This window comes from Bufo gargarizans, chromosome 10, assembly GCF_014858855.1.
Source record: "Bufo gargarizans isolate SCDJY-AF-19 chromosome 10, ASM1485885v1, whole genome shotgun sequence".
In the NCBI taxonomy this organism is placed as follows: Eukaryota; Metazoa; Chordata; class Amphibia; order Anura; family Bufonidae; genus Bufo; species Bufo gargarizans.
In genome coordinates this window covers 104,348,828-104,368,319 of record NC_058089.1, presented here as the reverse complement: position 1 = coordinate 104,368,319, position 19,492 = coordinate 104,348,828, and positions in this window count along the sequence as shown.

The following is a 19,492-nucleotide window of genomic DNA, read 5'->3' as shown; positions in this document are numbered from 1 at the left end:
TAATGCCTCCCCACTGTGCAAAAGACATTGCCATACATCACCAAATTTTACTGCCATACGGTTGCTAAATAAAACCAACATATGGTGCTTGAATAGTATAGCCATGCAGTGACTAAATAGTGAAAAAATATGCAATAAGACCAAAGGTTCAATATGTCTAAGTATGCTAAGTACAAGAGAAGATAAGTAGCCCCTTATAAAATACATCTAGAGTAATACAATAACTTGAAGAAAGGGAGGATCTGTCTCTTCTCTCTTGCTTTTTGTTTTTCTATGAAGATAGATTGGATAGATAGATAGATAGATATGAGATAGATAGATAATAGATAGATATGAGATAGATAGATATGAGATAGATAGATGATAAATAGATTTCTGTTGTTCTATGTCACTTTTGTCCATGTGTGACAAAAATAAACCTGGTATAAAAGAGGGCACAAAGAAGTCACTGGTAGAAGTAAAAAAGCTATATTTTTATGATCTGTCCCCTGATACCAGCTTCTCATATGAGGTTCTGCCCTTCAAACTCAACGTTTCTTGTTTAGAGTTATGAATATTGTCTGTCACTAGAGCCGACAACAAAATTTGTCACTAAACCAAACTCTGTTGAAAATGTTCCTTACCTTATAAATAATACTGATTAAGATGAAAAGCTAATGTAGTCTAAAGGACACGGATCTGCCAAAAAGGCTTCTGAAAATGGGCTCTTCATGTTTCAAAAGGTGCAAAAAAAATACATAAAAAAATAATTAGGAGCATAGCAATGCCAGTGGGCTATGGAGGAGGGCTATAGTAGTGAGAGCCATGCTGGTGGCTCTTCCAGGTATGTGTATTGTACAGTGAGTGTGTGGATGTATCTATTAAAAGTGTTGATCGAGCACCAAAGTGCTCAGGTGCTCTGGCCGAACACATTGGGATGCTCGGGTGCTCTACCGAGCACCCGAGTATAATGGAAGTCAATAGGAGAACCCGAGCATTAAACCAGGCACCCCCTGCTCTGAAGAGGGGAGGGTGCCTGGTTCACAGGAAAAGGTCAGAAATTGATGGAAACACCACCGAAATGGTTTGGGAACAGCATGGGGAGGATGTCTGGCTGCATCTTGGACTCCCAGGTCGCTGCTGAGAACGATGTTGTCCGAGTAGTACGACACTTTTACAGACTGACACAAATACGCACCAAACCGAAGATAAAATAGATTTTATAGGAAAATTGTTAGGAAACATTCTTTCCTATATTTTTACTTGTATATAAAGTGCAAGTGCTGACAAAAATCACAAGGAAGAGGCACTCCGATACAACCTGTATATCACATAAAGGAGGGCCCTTATTCATATTGTAGTACAATTGTTCAGGTAGTGGGACTCCTACACTTATAAATAGAGTTGAGCGAACACCTGGATGTTCGGGTTCGAGAAGTTCGGCCGAACATCCCGGAAATGTTCGGGTTCGGGATCCGAACCCGATCCGAACTTCGTCCCGAACCCGAACCCCATTGAAGTCAATGGGGACCCGAACTTTTCGGCACTAAAAAGGCTGTAAAACAGCCCAGGAAAGAGCTAGAGGGCTGCAAAAGGCAGCAACATGTAGGTAAATCCCCTGCAAACAAATGTGGATAGGGAAATGAATTAAAATAAAAATTAAATAAATAAAAATTAACCAAAATCAATTGGAGAGAGGTTCCATAGCAGAGAATCTGGCTTCCCGTCACCCACCACTGGAACAGTCCATTCTCAGATATTTAGGCCCCGGCACCCAGGCAGAGGAGAGAGGTCCCGTAACAGAGAATCTGTCTTCATGTCAGCAGAGAATTAGTCTGCATGTCATAGCAGAGAATGAGGCTTCACGTCAGCCACCACTGCAACAGTCCATTGGCATATATTTAGGCCCAGCACCCAGGCAGAGGAGGGAGGTCCCGTAACAGAGAATCTGTCTTCATGTCAGCAGAGAATTAGTCTGCATGTCATAGCAGAGAATGAGGCTTCACGTCAGCCACCACTGCAACAGTCCATTGGCATATATTTAGGCCCAGCACACACACAGGCAGAGGAGAGAGGTCCCGTAACAGAGGATCTGGCTTCATGTCAGCAGAGAATCAGTCTGCATGTCATAGCAGAGAATCAGGCTTCACGTCAGCCACCACTGCAACAGTCCATTGTCATAAATTTAGGCCCAGCACCCAGGCAGAGGAGAGAGGTCCCGTAACAGACAATCTGGCTTCATGTCAGCAGAGAATCAGTCTTCATATCATAGCAGAGAATCAGGCTTCACGTCACCCACCACTGTAAGAGTCAATTTTCATAAATTTAGGCCCAGAACCCAGGCAGAGGAGAAAGGTCCCGTAACAGACAATCTGGCTTCATGTCAGCAGAGAATCAGTCTTCATATCATAGCAGAGAATCAGGCTTCACGTCACCCACCACTGCAACAGTCCATTGGCATATATTTAGGCCTAGCACACAGGCAGAGCAGAGAGGTCCCGTAACAGACAATCTGGCTTCATGACAGCAGAGAATCAGTCTGCATGTCATAGCAGAGAATCAGGCTTCACGTCAGCCACCACTGCAACAGTCCATTGTCATAAATTTAGGCCCAGCACCCAGGCAGAGGAGAGAGCTCCCGTAACAGAGGATCTGGCTTCATGTCAGCAGAGAATCAGTCTGCATGTCATAGCAGAGAATCAGGCTTCACGTCAGCCACCACTGCAACAGTCCATTGTCATAAATTTAGGCCCAGCACCCAGGCAGAGGAGAGAGGTCCCGTAAAAGAGGATCTGGCTTCATGTCAGCAGAGAATCAGTCTGCATGTCATAGCAGAGAATGAGGCTTCACGTCACCCACCACTGCAACAGTCCATTGGCATATATTTAGGCCTAGCACACAGGCAGAGCAGAGAGGTCCCGTAACAGACAATCTGGCTTCATGACAGCAGAGAATCAGTCTGCATGTCATAGCAGAGAATGAGGCTTCACGTCAGCCACCACTGCAACAGTCCATTGGCATATATTTAGGCCTAGCACACAGGCAGAGGAGAGGTTCATTCAACTTTGGGTAGCCTCGCAATATAATGGTAAAATGAAAATAAAAATAGGATTGAATGAGGAAGTGCCCTGGAGTCCAATAATATATGGTTATGGGGAGGTAGTTAATGTCTAATCTGGACAAGGGACGGACAGGTCCTGTGGGATCCATGCCTGGTTCATTTTTATGAACGTCAGCTTGTCCACATTGGCTGTAGACAGGCGGCTGCGTTTGTCTGTAATGACGCCCCCTGCCGTACTGAATACACGTTCAGACAAAACGCTGGCTGCCGGGCAGGCCAGCACCTCCAAGGCATAAAAGGCTAGCTCTGGCCACGTGGACAATTTAGAGACCCAGAAGTTGAATGGGGCCGAACCATCAGTCAGTACGTGGAGGGGTGTGCACACGTACTGTTCCACCATGTTAGTGAAATGTTGCCTCCTGCTAACACGTTGCGTATCAGGTGGTGGTGCAGTTAGCTGTGGCGTGTTGACAAAAGTTTTCCACATCTCTGCCATGCTAACCCTGCCCTCAGAGGAGCTGGCCGTGACACAGCTGCCTTGGCGACCTCTTGCTCCTCCTCTGCCTTGGCCTTGGGCTTCCACTTGTTCCCCTGTGACATTTGGGAATGCTCTCAGTAGCGCGTCTACCAACGTGCGCTTGTACTCGCGCATCTTCCTATCACGCTCCAGTGCAGGAAGTAAGGTGGGCACATTGTCTTTGTAGCGTGGATCCAGCAGGGTGGCAACCCAGTAGTCCGCACAGGTTAAAATGTGGGCAACTCTGCTGTCGTTGCGCAGGCACTGCAGCATGTAGTCGCTCATGTGTGCCAGGCTGCCCAGGGGTAAGGACAAGCTATCCTCTGTGGGAGGCGTATCGTCATCGTCCTGCCTTTCCCCCCAGCCACGCACCAGTGATGGACCCGAGCTGCGTTGGGTGCCACCCCGCTGTGACCATGCTTCATCCTCATCCTCCTCCACCTCCTCCTCATCCTCGTCCTCCTCGTCCTCCAGTAGTGGGCCCTGGCTGGCCACATTTGTACCTGGCCTCTGCTGTTGCAAAAAACCTCCCTCTGAGTCACTTCGAAGAGACTGGCCTGAAAGTGCTAAAAATGACCCCTCTTCCTCATCCTCCTCCTCCTCCTCCTGGGCCACCTCCTGTTCCATCATCGCCCTAAGTGTTTTCTCAAGGAGACATAGAAGTGGTATTGTAACGCTGATAACGGTGTCATCGCCACTGGCCATGTTGGTGGAGTACTCGAAACAGCGCAACAGGGCACACAGGTCTCGCATGGAGGCCCAGTCATTGGTGGTGAAGTGGTGCTGTTCTGTAGTGCGACTGACCCGTGCGTGCTGCAGCTGAAACTCCACTATGGCCTGCTGCTGCTCGCACAGTCTGTCCAGCATGTGCAAGGTGGAGTTCCACCTGGTGGGCACGTCGCATATGAGGCGGTGAGCGGGAAGGCCGAAGTTACGCTGTAGCGCAGACAGGCGAGCAGCGGCAGGATGTGAACGCCGGAAGCGCGAACAGACGGCCCGCACTTTATGCAGCAGCTCTGACATGTCGGGGTAGTTGTGAATGAACTTCTGCACCACCAAATTCAGCACATGCGCCAAGCAAGGGATGTGCGTCAAATTGGCTAGTCCCAGAGCTGCAACGAGATTTCGCCCATTATCACACACCACCAGGCCGGGCTTGAGGCTCACCGGCAGCAACCACTCGTCGGTCTGTTGTTCTATACCCCGCCACAACTCCTGTGCGGTGTGGGGCCTGTCCCCCAAACATATGAGTTTCAGAATGGCCTGCTGACGTTTACCCCGGGCTGTGCTGAAGTTGGTGGTGAAGGTGTGTGGCTGACTGGATGAGCAGGTGGAAGAAGAGGAGGAGGAAGCCGAGAAGGAGGAGGTGGCAACAGGAGGCAAAGAATGTTGCCCTGCGATCCTTGGCGGCGGAAGGACGTGCGCCAAACAGCTCTCCGCCTGGGGCCCAGCTGCCACTACATTTACCCAGTGTGCAGTTAGGGAGATATAGCGTCCCTGGCCGTGCTTACTGGTCCACGTATCTGTGGTTAGGTGGACCTTGCCACAGATGGCGTTGCGCAGTGCACACTTGATTTTATCGGATACTTGGTTGTGCAGGGAAGGCACGGCTCTCTTGGAGAAGTAGTGCCGGCTGGGAACAACATACTGTGGGACAGCAAGCGACATGAGCTGTTTGAAGCTGTCTGTGTCCACCAGCCTAAATGACAGCATTTCATAGGCCAGTAGTTTAGAAATGCTGGCATTCAGGGCCAGGGATCGAGGGTGGCTAGGTGGGAATTTACGCTTTCTATCAAATGTTTGTGAGATGGAGAGCTGAACGCTGGCGTGTGACATGGTTGAGACGCTTGGTGACGGAGGTGGTGGTGGTGGTGTTGGTGGTACATCCCCTGTTTGCTGGGCGGCAGGTGCCAACGTTCCTCCAGAGGCGGAGGAAGAGGCCGAGGCGGCAGCAGCAGAATAGGCCGAGGCGGCAGCAGCAGAAGAGGTAGCAGGGGGAGCCTGAGTGACTTCCTTGGTTTTAAGGTGTTTACTCCACTGCAGTTCATGCTTTGCATGCAGGTGCCTGGTCATGCAGGTTGTGCTCAGGTTCAGAACGTTAATGCCTCGCTTCAGGCTCTGATGGCACAGCGTGCAAACCACTCGGGTCTTGTCGTCAGCACATTGTTTGAAGAAGTGCCATGCCAGGGAACTCCTTGAAGCTGCCTTTGGGGTGCTCGGTCCCAGATGGCGGCGGTCAGTAGCAGGCGGAGTCTCTTGGCGGCGGGTGTTCTGCTTTTGCCCACTGCTCCCTCTTTTGCTACGCTGTTGGCTCGGTCTCACCACTGCCTCTTCCTCCGAACTGTGAAAGTCAGTGGCACGACCTTCATTCCATGTGGGGTCTAGGACCTCATCGTCCCCTGCATCGTCTTCCACCCAGTCTTGATCCCTGACCTCCTGTTCAGTCTGCACACTGCAGAAAGACGCAGCAGTTGGCACCTGTGTTTCGTCATCATCAGAGACATGCTGAGGTGGTATTCCCATGTCCTCATCATCAGGAAACATAAGTGGTTGTGCGTCAGTGCATTCTATGTCTTTCACCGCTGGGGAAGGGCTAGGTGGATGCCCTTGGGAAACCCTGCCAGCGGAGTCTTCAAACAGCATAAGAGACTGCTGCATAACTTGAGGCTGAGACAGTTTCCCTGGTATGCATGGGGGTGATGTGACAGACTGATGGGGTTGGTTTTCAGGCGCCATCTGTGCGCTTTCCGCAGAAGACTGGGTGGGAGATAATGTGAACGTGCTGGATCCACTGTCGGCCACCCAATTGACTAATGCCTGTACCTGCTCAGGCCTTACCATCCTTAGAACGGCATTGGGCCCCACCATATATCGCTGTAAATTCTGGCGGCTACTGGGACCTGAGGTAGTTGGTACACTAGGACGTGTGGATGTGGCAGAACGGCCACGTCCTCTCCCAGCACCAGAGGGTCCACTAACACCACCACGACCATGTCCACGTCCGCGTCCCTTACTAGATGTTTTTCTCATTGTTATGGTTCACCACAACAACAAATATATTATTTGGCCCAATGTATTGTATTCAAATTCAGCGGGATATAAATTTGAGGCCTAGTATTTAGGCGCTGGGTGACCGGTATGGATTTAGTGACAGAATTAGACTTGGAAATGCACAGAAGCGTGTGTGTGAAGTTATTCTGAATGACCCTATGTGCACCTTGAATATTATATACCCTTTTTGGGATAGATTTCAAATAGCTCTGATATAGCAGGAACCACTAAATTATGAAATTGCTAAATTGGGAATTGTACTTCAACCCAGAACAAAAAATGTGCTTTGACGGGCACTAAATAACTTTCCCAGCTACAACAGGACAACGGTAACGAGAGATTTAGAGGGATTTAAATTTGAGGCCTAGTATTTAGGCGCTGGGTGACAGGTATGGGTTTAGTGACAGAATTAGACTTGGAAATGCACAGAAGCGTGTGTGTGAAGTTATTCTGAATGACCCTATGTGCACCTTCAATATTATATACCCTTTTAGGGATAGATTTCAAATAGCTCTGATATAGCAGAAACCACTAAATTATGAAATTGCTAAATTGAGAATTGTACTTCAACCCAGAACAAAAAATGTGCTTTGACGGACACTAAATATCTTGCCCAGCAACAACAGTACAGCGGTGGGTAACGAGAGATTTAGAGGGAATTAAATTTGAGGCCTAGTATTTAGGCGCTGGGTCACCGGTATGGATTTAGTGACAGAATTAGACTTGGAAATACACAGTAGCGGGTGTGTGTGAAGTTATTCTGAATGACCCTATGTGCACCTTCAATATTATATACCCTTTTAGGGATAGATTTCAAATAGCTCTGATATAGCAGAAACCACTAAATTATGAAATTGCTAAATTGGGAATTGTACTTCAACCCAGAACAAAAAATGTGCTTTGACGGACACTAAATATCTTGCCCAGCAACAACAGTACAGCGGTGGGTAACGAGAGATTTAGAGGGATTTAAATTTGAGGCCTAGTATTTAGGCGCTGGGTCACCGGTATGGATTTAGTGACAGAATTAGACTTGGAAATGCACAGAAGCGTGTGTGTGAAGTTATTCTGAATGACCCTATGTGCACCTTCAATATTATATACCCTTTTAGGGATAGATTTCAAATAGCTCTGATATAGCAGAAACCACTAAATTATGAAATTGCTAAATTGAGAATTGTACTTCAACCCAGAACAAAAAATGTGCTTTGACGGACACTAAATATCTTGCCCAGCAACAACAGTACAGCGGTGGGTAACGAGAGATTTAGAGGGAATTAAATTTGAGGCCTAGTATTTAGGCGCTGGGTCACCGGTATGGATTTAGTGACAGAATTAGACTTGGAAATACACAGTAGCGGGTGTGTGTGAAGTTATTCTGAATGACCCTATGTGCACCTTCAATATTATATACCCTTTTAGGGATAGATTTCAAATAGCTCTGATATAGCAGAAACCACTAAATTATGAAATTGCTAAATTGGGAATTGTACTTCAACCCAGAACAAAAAATGTGCTTTGACGGACACTAAATATCTTGCCCAGCAACAACAGTACAGCGGTGGGTAACGAGAGATTTAGAGGGAATTAAATTTGAGGCCTAGTATTTAGGCGCTGGGTCACCGGTATGGATTTAGTGACAGAATTAGACTTGGAAATACACAGTAGCGGGTGTGTGTGAAGTTATTCTGAATGACCCTATGTGCACCTTCAATATTATATACCCTTTTAGGGATAGATTTCAAATAGCTCTGATATAGCAGAAACCACTAAATTATGAAATTGCTAAATTGGGAATTGTACTTCAACCCAGAACAAAAAATGTGCTTTGACGGACACTAAATATCTTGCCCAGCAACAACAGTACAGCGGTGGGTAACGAGAGATTTAGAGGGATTTAAATTTGAGGCCTAGTATTTAGGCGCTGGGTCACCGGTATGGATTTAGTGACAGAATTAGACTTGGAAATGCACAGAAGCGTGTGTGTGAAGTTATTCTGAATGACCCTATGTGCACCTTCAATATTATATACCCTTTTAGGGATAGATTTCAAATAGCTCTGATATAGCAGAAACCACTAAATTATGAAATTGCTAAATTGGGAATTGTACTTCAACCCAGAACAAAAAATGTGCTTTGACGGACACTAAATATCTTGCCCAGCAACAACAGTACAGCGGTGGGTAACGAGAGATTTAGAGGGATTTAAATTTGAGGCCTAGTATTTAGGCGCTGGGTGACAGGTATGGGTTTAGTGACAGAATTAGACTTGGAAATGCACAGAAGCGTGTGTGTGAAGTTATTCTGAATGACCCTATGTGCACCTTCAATATTATATACCCTTTTAGGGATAGATTTCAAATAGCTCTGATATAGCAGAAACCACTAAATTATGAAATTGCTAAATTGGGAATTGTACTTCAACCCAGAACAAAAAATGTGCTTTGACGGACACTAAATATCTTGCCCAGCAACAACAGTACAGCGGTGGGTAACGAGAGATTTAGAGGGAATTAAATTTGAGGCCTAGTATTTAGGCGCTGGGTCACCGGTATGGATTTAGTGACAGAATTAGACTTGGAAATACACAGTAGCGGGTGTGTGTGAAGTTATTCTGAATGACCCAATGTGCACCTTCAATATTATATACCCTTTTTGGGATAGATTTCAAATAGCTCTGATATAGCAGGAACCACTAAATTATGAAATTGCTAAATTGGGAATTGTATTTCAACCCAGAACAAGAAATGTGCTTGAACGGACACTAAATAACTCGCCCAGCTACAGCACTAGGGACAGATTTAGCTGGATATAAATTTGAGGCCTAGTATTTAGGCGCTGGGTGACCGGTATGGATTTAGTGACAGAATTAGACTGGGATATGGCCAAAAAATAAACAGACTATTGCTGGTTAAATGCACTTGGTGTGACAGCTTCACCCTGATGTAGGCTTTAGCCAAAAAACAACCACACCATTGAGGTTTAAATGCACTTGGTGACAGGCGCAGCTTGCCCCTGATTTTGTATATGGCCAAAAAATGAACAGACTATTGCTGGTTAAATGCACTTGGTGTGACAGCTTCACCCTGATGTAGGCTTTAGCCAAAAAACAACCACACCATTGAGGGTTAAATGCACTTGGTGACAGGCGCAGCTTGCCCCTGATTTTGTATATGGCCAAAAAATGAACAGACTATTGCTGGTTAAATGCACTTGGTGTGACAGCTTCACCCTGATGTAGGCTTTAGCCAAAAAACAACCACACCATTGAGGGTTAAATGCACTTGGTGACAGGCGCAGCTTGCCCCTGATTTTGTATATGGCCAAAAAATGAACAGACTATTGCTGGTTAAATGCACTTGGTGTGACAGCTTCACCCTGATGTAGGCTTTAGCCAAAAAACAACCACACCATTGAGGGTTAAATGCACTTGGTGACAGGCGCAGCTTGCCCCTGATTTTGTATATGGCCAAAAAATGAACAGACTATTGCTGGTTAAATGCACTTGGTGTGACAGCTTCACCCTGATGTAGGCTTTAGCCAAAAAACAACCACACCATTGAGGGTTAAATGCACTTGGTCGCAGCTTGTGCTGGCGCACCACAAGACACAAAATGGCCGCCGATCACCCCAGAAAAATGAGACTGACAAACGGTCTGTGCAGCCTAAAAACAGTGAGCAATTGAGGATCAGCAGCTCAATGATCCACAGCTGCAGATCGATCAGTTAATCAAGTCCTTTGGAGGAGTTAATCTGCCTAATCTCGCCCTACTGTCGCAGCCGCAACCTCTCCCTACGCTAATCAGAGCAGAGTGACGGGCGGCGCTATGTGACTCCAGCTTAAATAGAGGCTGGGTCACATGGTGCTCTGGCCAATCACAGCCATGCCAATAGTAGGCATGGCTGTGATGGCCTCTTGGGGCAAGTAGTATGACGCTTGTTGATTGGCTGCTTTGCAGCCTTTCAAAAAGCGCCAAGAAAGCGTCACAAAAGCGCGAAGAAAGCGACGAACACCGAACCCGAACCCGGACTTTTACGAAAATGTCCGGGTTCGGGTCCGTGTCACGGACACCCCAAAATTCGGTACGAACCCGAACTATACAGTTCGAGTTCGCTCATCCCTACTTATAAAGCCTATGCACTAAGTGAAAGGGCTGCCAAAAATGACAAGGAACCGGCACTCCAATACACCATTTGTTACACATAAAGGGGCGCATCATACACACCCTTGAAAAATTATGATTGATGGACTGCTGGTGACCTTCAAAAAAATTTGGAGCAAGGGCCTGCTGATCTGACCATCTACAACACTTAGAGACGAGGGCCTGCTGCCGCTTTGGTGACTCTAGATAACCTGGGGCCGATCGCATGTCCTCGTGACGGCAACGATCCATTCCGATGTCTGCCCTATCAACTTTCAATGTTATTTTTTGCGCCAACCATGGTGACCACGGGTAACGGGAAATTAGTGTTTGATTCCGGAGAGTGAGCCTGAGAAACGGCTACCCCATCCAAGCAAGGCAGCAAGCGCAAATTACCTATAAGGTATAATTAGGTGAGGGCCTGCAGATGAGCTGACCCTGTAAAAGGTTTTAGGTGCGGCCCTGCAGGTGAGTTGACCCTGTGAAATATTCTAGGTGCGGGTCTGCAGGTGAGCTGACCCTGTAAAAGATTTTAGGTGTGAGCCTGCAGGTGAGCTGACAGTGTAAAAGATTTTAGGTGCGGGCCTGCTGTTGAGCTGACCCTGTAAAAGATTTTAGGTGCGAGCCTATAGGTGAGCTGACCCTGTAAAAGATTGTAGGTGAGGGCCTGCAGGTGAGCCGACCCTGTAAAACATTACATGCGAGGGCCTGCTAGTGAGCTGAACCTGTAAAAGATTGTAGATGAAGGCCTGCTGGTGAGATGACCCTGTAAAATATTGTAGGTGAGGGCCTGCTGGTGAGCTGACCCTGTAAAAAATGATATGCGAGGGCCTGCTGGTGAGCTGACCCTGTAAAAGATTTTAGGTGCGGGTCTGCTGGTGAGCTGACCCTGTGAAAGATCTTAGGTGCGGGCCTGCTGGTGAGCTGACCCTATAAAAATTATATGCGAGGGCCTGCTGGTGAGCTGACCCTGTAAAAAATTATATGCGATGGCCTGCTGGTGAGCTGACCCTCTAATAGGTTGTAGGTGAGGGCCTGCAGGTGAGCAGACCCTGTAAAATATTGTAGGTGAATGCCTGCTGGTGAGCTGACCCTGTAAGAGATTTATGGTGCAGGACTGCTGGTGAGCTGACCCTGTAAAAGATTGTAGGTGAGGGCCTGCTGGAAAGCTGACCCTCTAAAAGGTTGCAGGTGAGGGCCTGCAGGTGAGCTGACCCTCCCAAAAACTATATGCAAGGGCATTCAGGTGAGCTAACCCTGTAAAAGATTGTAGCTGAAGGCCTGTTGGTGAGCTGACCCTGTAAAAAAATGATATGCGAGGGACTGCTGGTATGCTTACCCTGTAAAGCATTGTAGGTGAGGGTCTGCTGGTGATCTGACCTTATAAAACATTATATGGGAGGGCCTGCTGGTGAGCTGACCCTCTAAAAAATTATATTTGAGGGCTTACAGCCGAGCTGACCCTGTAAAAAATTATATGCGAAGGGCATATATGCGAGGGCATTATATGCGATGAATAAGCATGTTGATATGATAGAAAAGGATAAGGAGGATAAGAAAAGGGAGATTCAACCATATACTCTTGCTTGTGGTGGAAGGGGCGCATGGGAATACAGTGTATTCAGTACATTATAAATAACACATTTAAAGTGCCTTTATGTTCACCAGATTTTCTCTGGTGGAGTCGAGAAGTCATGGTCAATCCAGGCCTTGTTCATTTTTAAAAGAGTCAACCTGTCAGCATTTTCAGTTGACAGGAGGATACGCTTATCTGTTATAATCTCACCAGCAGCACTAAATACCCGCTCAGACAAAACGCTGATGGCAGAGCAGGCCTGCACCCCAAGGTGTAGAGCGCCAGTTCGTGCCACGTGTCCAGCTTGGACACCCAGTAGTTGTAAGGCACTGAGGGATCATTGAGGACGCTGACACGGTCTGCTATGTACTCCTTCACCATCTTCCAATTTTTTTTCCCTCCTTGTGACACTAGGGTGAGGGTGGTGGCGGGGTGTCATGAAACTGTCCTAGGCTTTGGAGAGTGTTGCCCTGCCTCTGTTGGAACTGCTGTGTATTCCCCTTGTCTCCCCTCCTCGGTTGGCCAAGGAACTACGGACTCTGCCGGCAGCGTTGTTAGATGGAAATTTTTGGAGCAATTTTTCAACAAGGATCTTCTGGTATTGCACCGTTTTGCTCATCCTCTCCATCAGAGAAATGAGAGATGAGAAGTTCTCTTTGTAGCAGGGGTCGAGAAGGGTAAAAGACCAGTAATCCGTGCTGTCTAAAATGCGTATAAGGCGCGGGTCGCAGAAAAGGCAGCCTAACATGAATTCAGCCATGTGTGCCAGAGTACCAACAGGCAAGACTTCTCTGTCGTCATCAGGAGGATCACTCTTAATCTCCTCATCCTCTTCCTCATCTTCTGCCCAACCACGCAAAACAGGTGGAAATAAACTTACATGGGTACCACACTCTGTAGCGGAGGCAACCGTCTCCTGCTCCTCCTCCTCTTCTTCATCGTCCAATTCGTGCAGAAAAGACGAACAGAGGGTGGTCTGGCTATCACCCTGTGTAATGTCTTCCCCCATTTCCACCTCCTCCACATGCAAGGCGTCGTCCTTAATTGTGAGCAGCAAGCGTTTGAGTAGACACAGAAGTGGGATGGTTACGCTGATAAAAGCGTTATCGCCGCTCATGATCTGTGTTGATTCCTCAAAGTTTCTTAAAACCTTACAGAGGTCAGACATCCATGCCCACTCCTCGCTTGTGAATAGCGGAAGCTGACTGGAAAGGCAACAACCATGTTGCAGCTGGTATTCCCCTACTGCCCTCTGCTGCTCACAAAGCCTGGCCAACATGTTGAACGTGGAGTTCCAGCGCGTGCTCACGCCGCACAACAGTTGGGGTTAGCTGACAATTTCAATCGCTGCTGCAGCGTTGACAGACTGGCTGAAGCTGTTGATGACTTTTGGAAATCTGCACACATGCAGCGCACCTTCACCAGTAGCTCAGCCAAATTGAGGTAGGTTTTGAGAAACCGCTGAACCACTAAGTTTAAGACGTAGGCTAGGCATGGGATGTGTGTGAGCTTCCCAAGCTCCAAAGCTGCCACCAAGTTACGGCCAATATCAGACACAACCATGCCTGGTTCTAGGTTGAGTGGCGTGAGCCACACAACAGTCTGGTCTCTTATCCCCTGCCACAGCTCTGCAGCAGTGTGCTGTTTGTCCCCTAAGCATATCAGCTTCAGCCCAGCCTGTTGCCACTTCCCCACTGCAGTGCTACACTGCTTCCAGCTACCTACTGATGACTGTCTGGTGCTGCACGCGGATAATTCGGAGGTGGAAGTGGAGGAGGAGGCGGAGGAGAAAAAGTGGAGTTTGGAGCCACTAACGTAGGTGGTGGCGGAAACCCTGATGGAATTAGGGCCCGCAATCCTTGGCGTCGGTAGCACCTGTGCCATCCCAGGCTACGACTCGCTCCCGGCCTCCACAACATTCACCCAGCGTGCCGTCAGGGAAATGTAGCATCCCTGGCTGAAGGCACTTGTCCATGTGTCCGTGGTTAAGTGCACCTTTCAGTAACTGCGTTGGTCAGGGCACGTGTGATGTTACGGGAAACATGTTGGTGTAAGACTGGGACTGCACACCATGAAATATAGTGGCAGCTGGAGACAGAGTAGGGACGGATGCCGACATCAGGCTGTGGAAGGCCTCAGTGTCCACAAGCCTAAATGGCAACATTTCCAGGGCCAGTAATTTAAAAAGCTGCACATTTAGTGCTATGGCCTATGGGTGAGTGGCTGGGGATTTTCTCTTGCGTTAAAAGGCCTTTGGTAAGGACATTTGGATGCTGCGCTGGGACTAGGAAGTGAATGTGTTCGCTGATGGTGCTTGCGAAGGTCCAGGTGCTGGGAGGGAGGCATCCGGGCCTGCGCCTTTGACAGGGGATTGGCCAGCACGTAACACAGGGGAAGAGGAGGCAGTGGTGTGACCCATAGACACAGATAGTGGACCCAGGCATTAGTCCCACTTATTACGGTGCTTGAATGCCATGTGGCGGATCATGCTGGTGGTGGTGGTGAGGTTGCTAGTGTTCAGGCCCCAGTTCATTTTGGTACGGCACAGGTTGCAAACTACTATTCTTTTGTGGTTCGCACTTTCCTCAAAATAGCACCATGCTAGAACGCCTACCCCTTGGCATGGGAGATTTCTGCAAGGGGGTGCTCCATGGAACAGTTGCGGGCCTGTTTGTCCTTCTCCCTTTTGCAACCCCACTGCCTCTTCCATCCTGTTGCAGTGCAGCAGATCCCTCCCACTCTGTACTGCTGTCCTCGCTCGGCTTTCCACCTTCTCAGGTTGGGTCAGTGACTTCATCGTCCACCACATCCTCTTCCACTTCCTCACTCTGCTCATCCTCCTGACTTGTTGACCTATCTACTACCTCAGTGATTGACAACTGTGTCTCATCCTCTTCATCAACCTCTTGAGACAGTTATTGCCGTTGAGTTATTGGCAACTGTGTCTAATCATCATCCACCTAATTAAACAGTTTTTGCTGTTCCCCACCGTCATCTTCTTGTGATTGTGGATGCTCAAGAGTAGGGATGAGCGAACTCGAACTGTATAGTTCGGGTTCGTACCGAATTTTGGGGTGTCCGTGACACGGACCCGAACCCGGACATTTTCGTAAAAGTCCGGGTTCGGGTTCGGTGTTCGTCGCTTTCTTGGCGCTTTTGTGACGCTTTCTTGGCGCTTTTTGAAAGGCTGCAAAGCAGCCAATCAACAAGCGTCATACTACTTGCCCCAAGAGGCCGTCACAGCCATGCCTACTATTGGCATGGCTGTGATTGGCCAGAGCACCATGTGACCCAGCCTCTATTTAAGCTGGAGTCACATAGCGCCGCCCGTCACTCTGCTCTGATTAGCGTAGGGAGAGGTTGCGGATGCGACAGTAGGGCGAGATTAGGCAGATTAACTCCTCCAAAGGACTTCACTTGATTAATCGATCGATCTGCAGCTGTGCATCATTGAGCTGCTGAAATTCAAATGCTCACTCACTGTTTTTAGGCTGCCCAGACCGTTTGTCAGTCACTTTTTTCTGGAGTGATCGGCGGCCATTTTGTGTCTTGTGCGGTGCTGCGACCAAGTGCATCCAAGCTGCGACCAAGTGCATTTAACCCTCAATGGTGTGGTTGTTTTTTGGCTAAAGCCTACATCAGGGTGAAGCTGTCACACCAAGTGCATTTAACCAGCAATAGTCTGTTCATTTTTTGGCCATATACTAAATCAGGGGCAAGCTGCGCCTGTCACCAAGTGCATTTAACCCTCAATGGTGTGTTTGTTTTTTGGCTAAAGCCTACATCAGGGTGAAGCTGTCACACCAAGTGCATTTAACCAGCAATAGTCTGTTTATTTTTTGGCCATATACTACATCAGGGGCAAGCTGCGCCCGTCACCAAGTGCATTTAACCCTCAGTAGTGTGGTTCGTAAAGCTGTGACACCAAGTGCATTTAACCAGCAATAGTCTGTTCATTTTTTGGCCATATACTACATCAGGGGCAAGCTGCGCCCGTCACCAAGTGCATTTAACCCTCAGTAGTGTGGTTGGTCAAGCTATCACACCAAGTGCATTTAACCAGCAATAGTCTGTTCATTTTTTGGCCATATACTAAATCAGGGGCAAGCTGTGCCCGTCACCAAGTGCATTTAACCAGCAATAGTCTGTTCATTTTTTGGCCATATACTACATCAGGGGCAAGCTGCGCCCGTCACCAAGTGCATTTAACCCTCAGTAGTGTGGTTGGTCAAGCTATCACACCAAGTGCATTTAACCAGCAATAGTCTGTTCATTTTTTGGCCATATACTAAATCAGGGGCAAGCTGCGCCCGTCACCAAGTGCATTTAACCAGCAATAGTCTGTTCATTTTTTGGCCATATACTACATCAGGGGCAAGCTGCGCCCGTCACCAAGTGCATTTAACCCTCAGTAGTGTGGTTGGTCAAGCTATCACACCAAGTGCATTTAACCAGCAATAGTCTGTTCATTTTTTGGCCATATACTAAATCAGGGGCAAGCTGCGCCCGTCACCAAGTGCATTTAACCAGCAATAGTCTGTTCATTTTTTGGCCATATACTACATCAGGGGCAAGCTGCGCCCGTCACCAAGTGCATTTAACCCTCAGTAGTGTGGTTGGTCAAGCTATCACACCAAGTGCATTTAACCAGCAATAGTCTGTTCATTTTTTGGCCATATACTAAATCAGGGGCAAGCTGCGCCCGTCACCAAGTTCATTTAACCAGCAATAGTCTGTTCATTTTTTGGCCATATACTACATCAGGGGCAAGCTGCGCCCGTCACCAAGTGCATTTAACCCTCAGTAGTGTGGTTCGTCAAGCTGTGACACCAAGTGCATTTAACCAGCAATAGTCTGTTCATTTTTTGGCCATATACTACATCAGGGGCAAGCTTCGCCCGTCACCAAGTGCATTTAACCAGCAATAGTGTGGTTATTTTTTGGCCATATCCCAGTCTAATTCTGTCACTAAATCCATACCGGTCACCCAGCGCCTAAATACTAGGCCTCAAATTTATATCCCGCTAAATCTCTCGTTACCGCTGTCCTGTTGTGGCTGGGAAAGTTATTTAGTGTCCGTCAAAGCACATTTTTTGTTCTGGGTTGAAGTACAATTCCCAATTTAGCAATTTCATAATTTAGTGGTTCCTGCTATATCAGAGCTATTTGAAATCTATCCCTAAAAGGGTATATAATATTCAAGGTGCACATAGGGTCATTCAGAATAACTTCACACACACGCTACTGTGCATTTCCAAGTCTAATTCTGTCGCTAAATCCATACCGGTCACCCAGCGCCTAAATACTAGGCCTCAAATTTATATCCCGCTAAATCTCTCGTTACCGCTGTCCTGTTGTGGCTGGGAAAGTTATTTAGTGTCCGTCAAAGCACATTTTTTGTTCTGGGTTGAAGTACAATTCCCAATTTAGCAATTTCATAATTTAGTGGTTCCTGCTATATCAGAGCTATTTGAAATCTATCCCTAAAAGGGTATATAATATTCAAGGTGCACATAGGGTCATTCAGAATAACTTCACACACACGCTACTGTGCATTTCCAAGTCTAATTCTGTCGCTAAATCCATACCGGTCACCCAGTGCCTAAATACTAGGCCTCAAATTTATATCCCGCTAAATCTCTCGTTACCGCTGTACTGTTGTGGCTGGGAAAGTTATTTAGTGTCCGTCAAAGCACATTTTTTGTTCTGGGTTGAAGTACAATTCCCAATTTAGCAATTTCATAATTTAGTGGTTCCTGCTATATCAGAGCTATTTGAAATCTATCCCTAAAAGGGTATATAATATTCAAGGTGCACATAGGGTCATTCAGAATAACTTCACACACACGCTACTGTGCATTTCCAAGTCTAATTCTGTCGCTAAATCCATACCGGTCACCCAGCGCCTAAATACTAGGCCTCAAATTTATATCCCGCTAAATCGCTCGTTACCGCTGTACTGTTGTGGCTGGGAAAGTTATTTAGTGTCCGTCAAAGTACATTTTTTGTTCTGGGTTGAAGTACAATTCCCAATTTAGCAATTTCATAATTTAGTGGTTCCTGCTATATCAGAGCTATTTGAAATCTATCCCTAAAAGGGTATATAATATTCAAGGTGCACATAGGGTCATTCAGAATAACTTCACACACACGCTACTGTGCATTTCCAAGTCTAATTCTGTCACTAAATCCATACCGGTCACCCAGCGCCTAAATACTAGGCCTCAAATTTATATCCCGCTAAATCTCTCGTTACCGCTGTCCTGTTGTGGCTGGGAAAGTTATTTAGTGTCCGTCAAAGCACATTTTTTGTTCTGGGTTGAAATACAATTCCCAATTTAGCAATTTCATAATTTAGTGGTTTCTGCTATATCAGAGCTATTTGAAATCTATCCCTAAAAGGGTATATAATATTCAAGGTGCACATTGGGTCATTCAGAATAACTTCACACACACACGCTACTGTGCATTTCCAAGTCTAATTCTGTTAGTAAATCCATACCGGTCACCCAGCGCCTAAATACTAGGCCTCAAATTTATATCCCGCTGAATTTGAATACAATACATTGGGCCAAATAATATTTTTGTTGTTGTGGTGAACCATAACAATGAGAAAAACATCTAGTAAGGGACGCGGACGTGGACATGGTCGTGGTGGTGTTAGTGGACCCTCTGGTGCTGGGAGAGGACGTGGCCGTTCTGCCACATCCACACGTCCTAGTGTACCAACTACCTCAGGTCCCAGTAGCCGCCAGAATTTACAGCGATATATGGTGGGGCCCAATGCCGTTCTAAGGATGGTAAGGCCTGAGCAGGTACAGGCATTAGTCAATTGGGTGGCCGACAGTGGATCCAGCACGTTCACATTATCTCCCACCCAGTCTTCTGCAGAAAGCGCACAGATGGCGCCTGAAAACCAACCCCATCAGTCTGTCACATCACCCCCATGCATACCAGGGAAACTGTCTCAGCCTCAAGTTATGCAGCAGTCTCTTATGCTGTTTGAAGACTCCGCTGGCAGGGTTTCCCAAGGGCATCCACCTAGCCCTTCCCCAGCGGTGAAAGATATAGAATGCACTGACGCACAACCACTTATGTTTCCTGATGATGAGGACATGGGAATACCACCTCAGCATGTCTCTGATGATGACGAAACACAGGTGCCA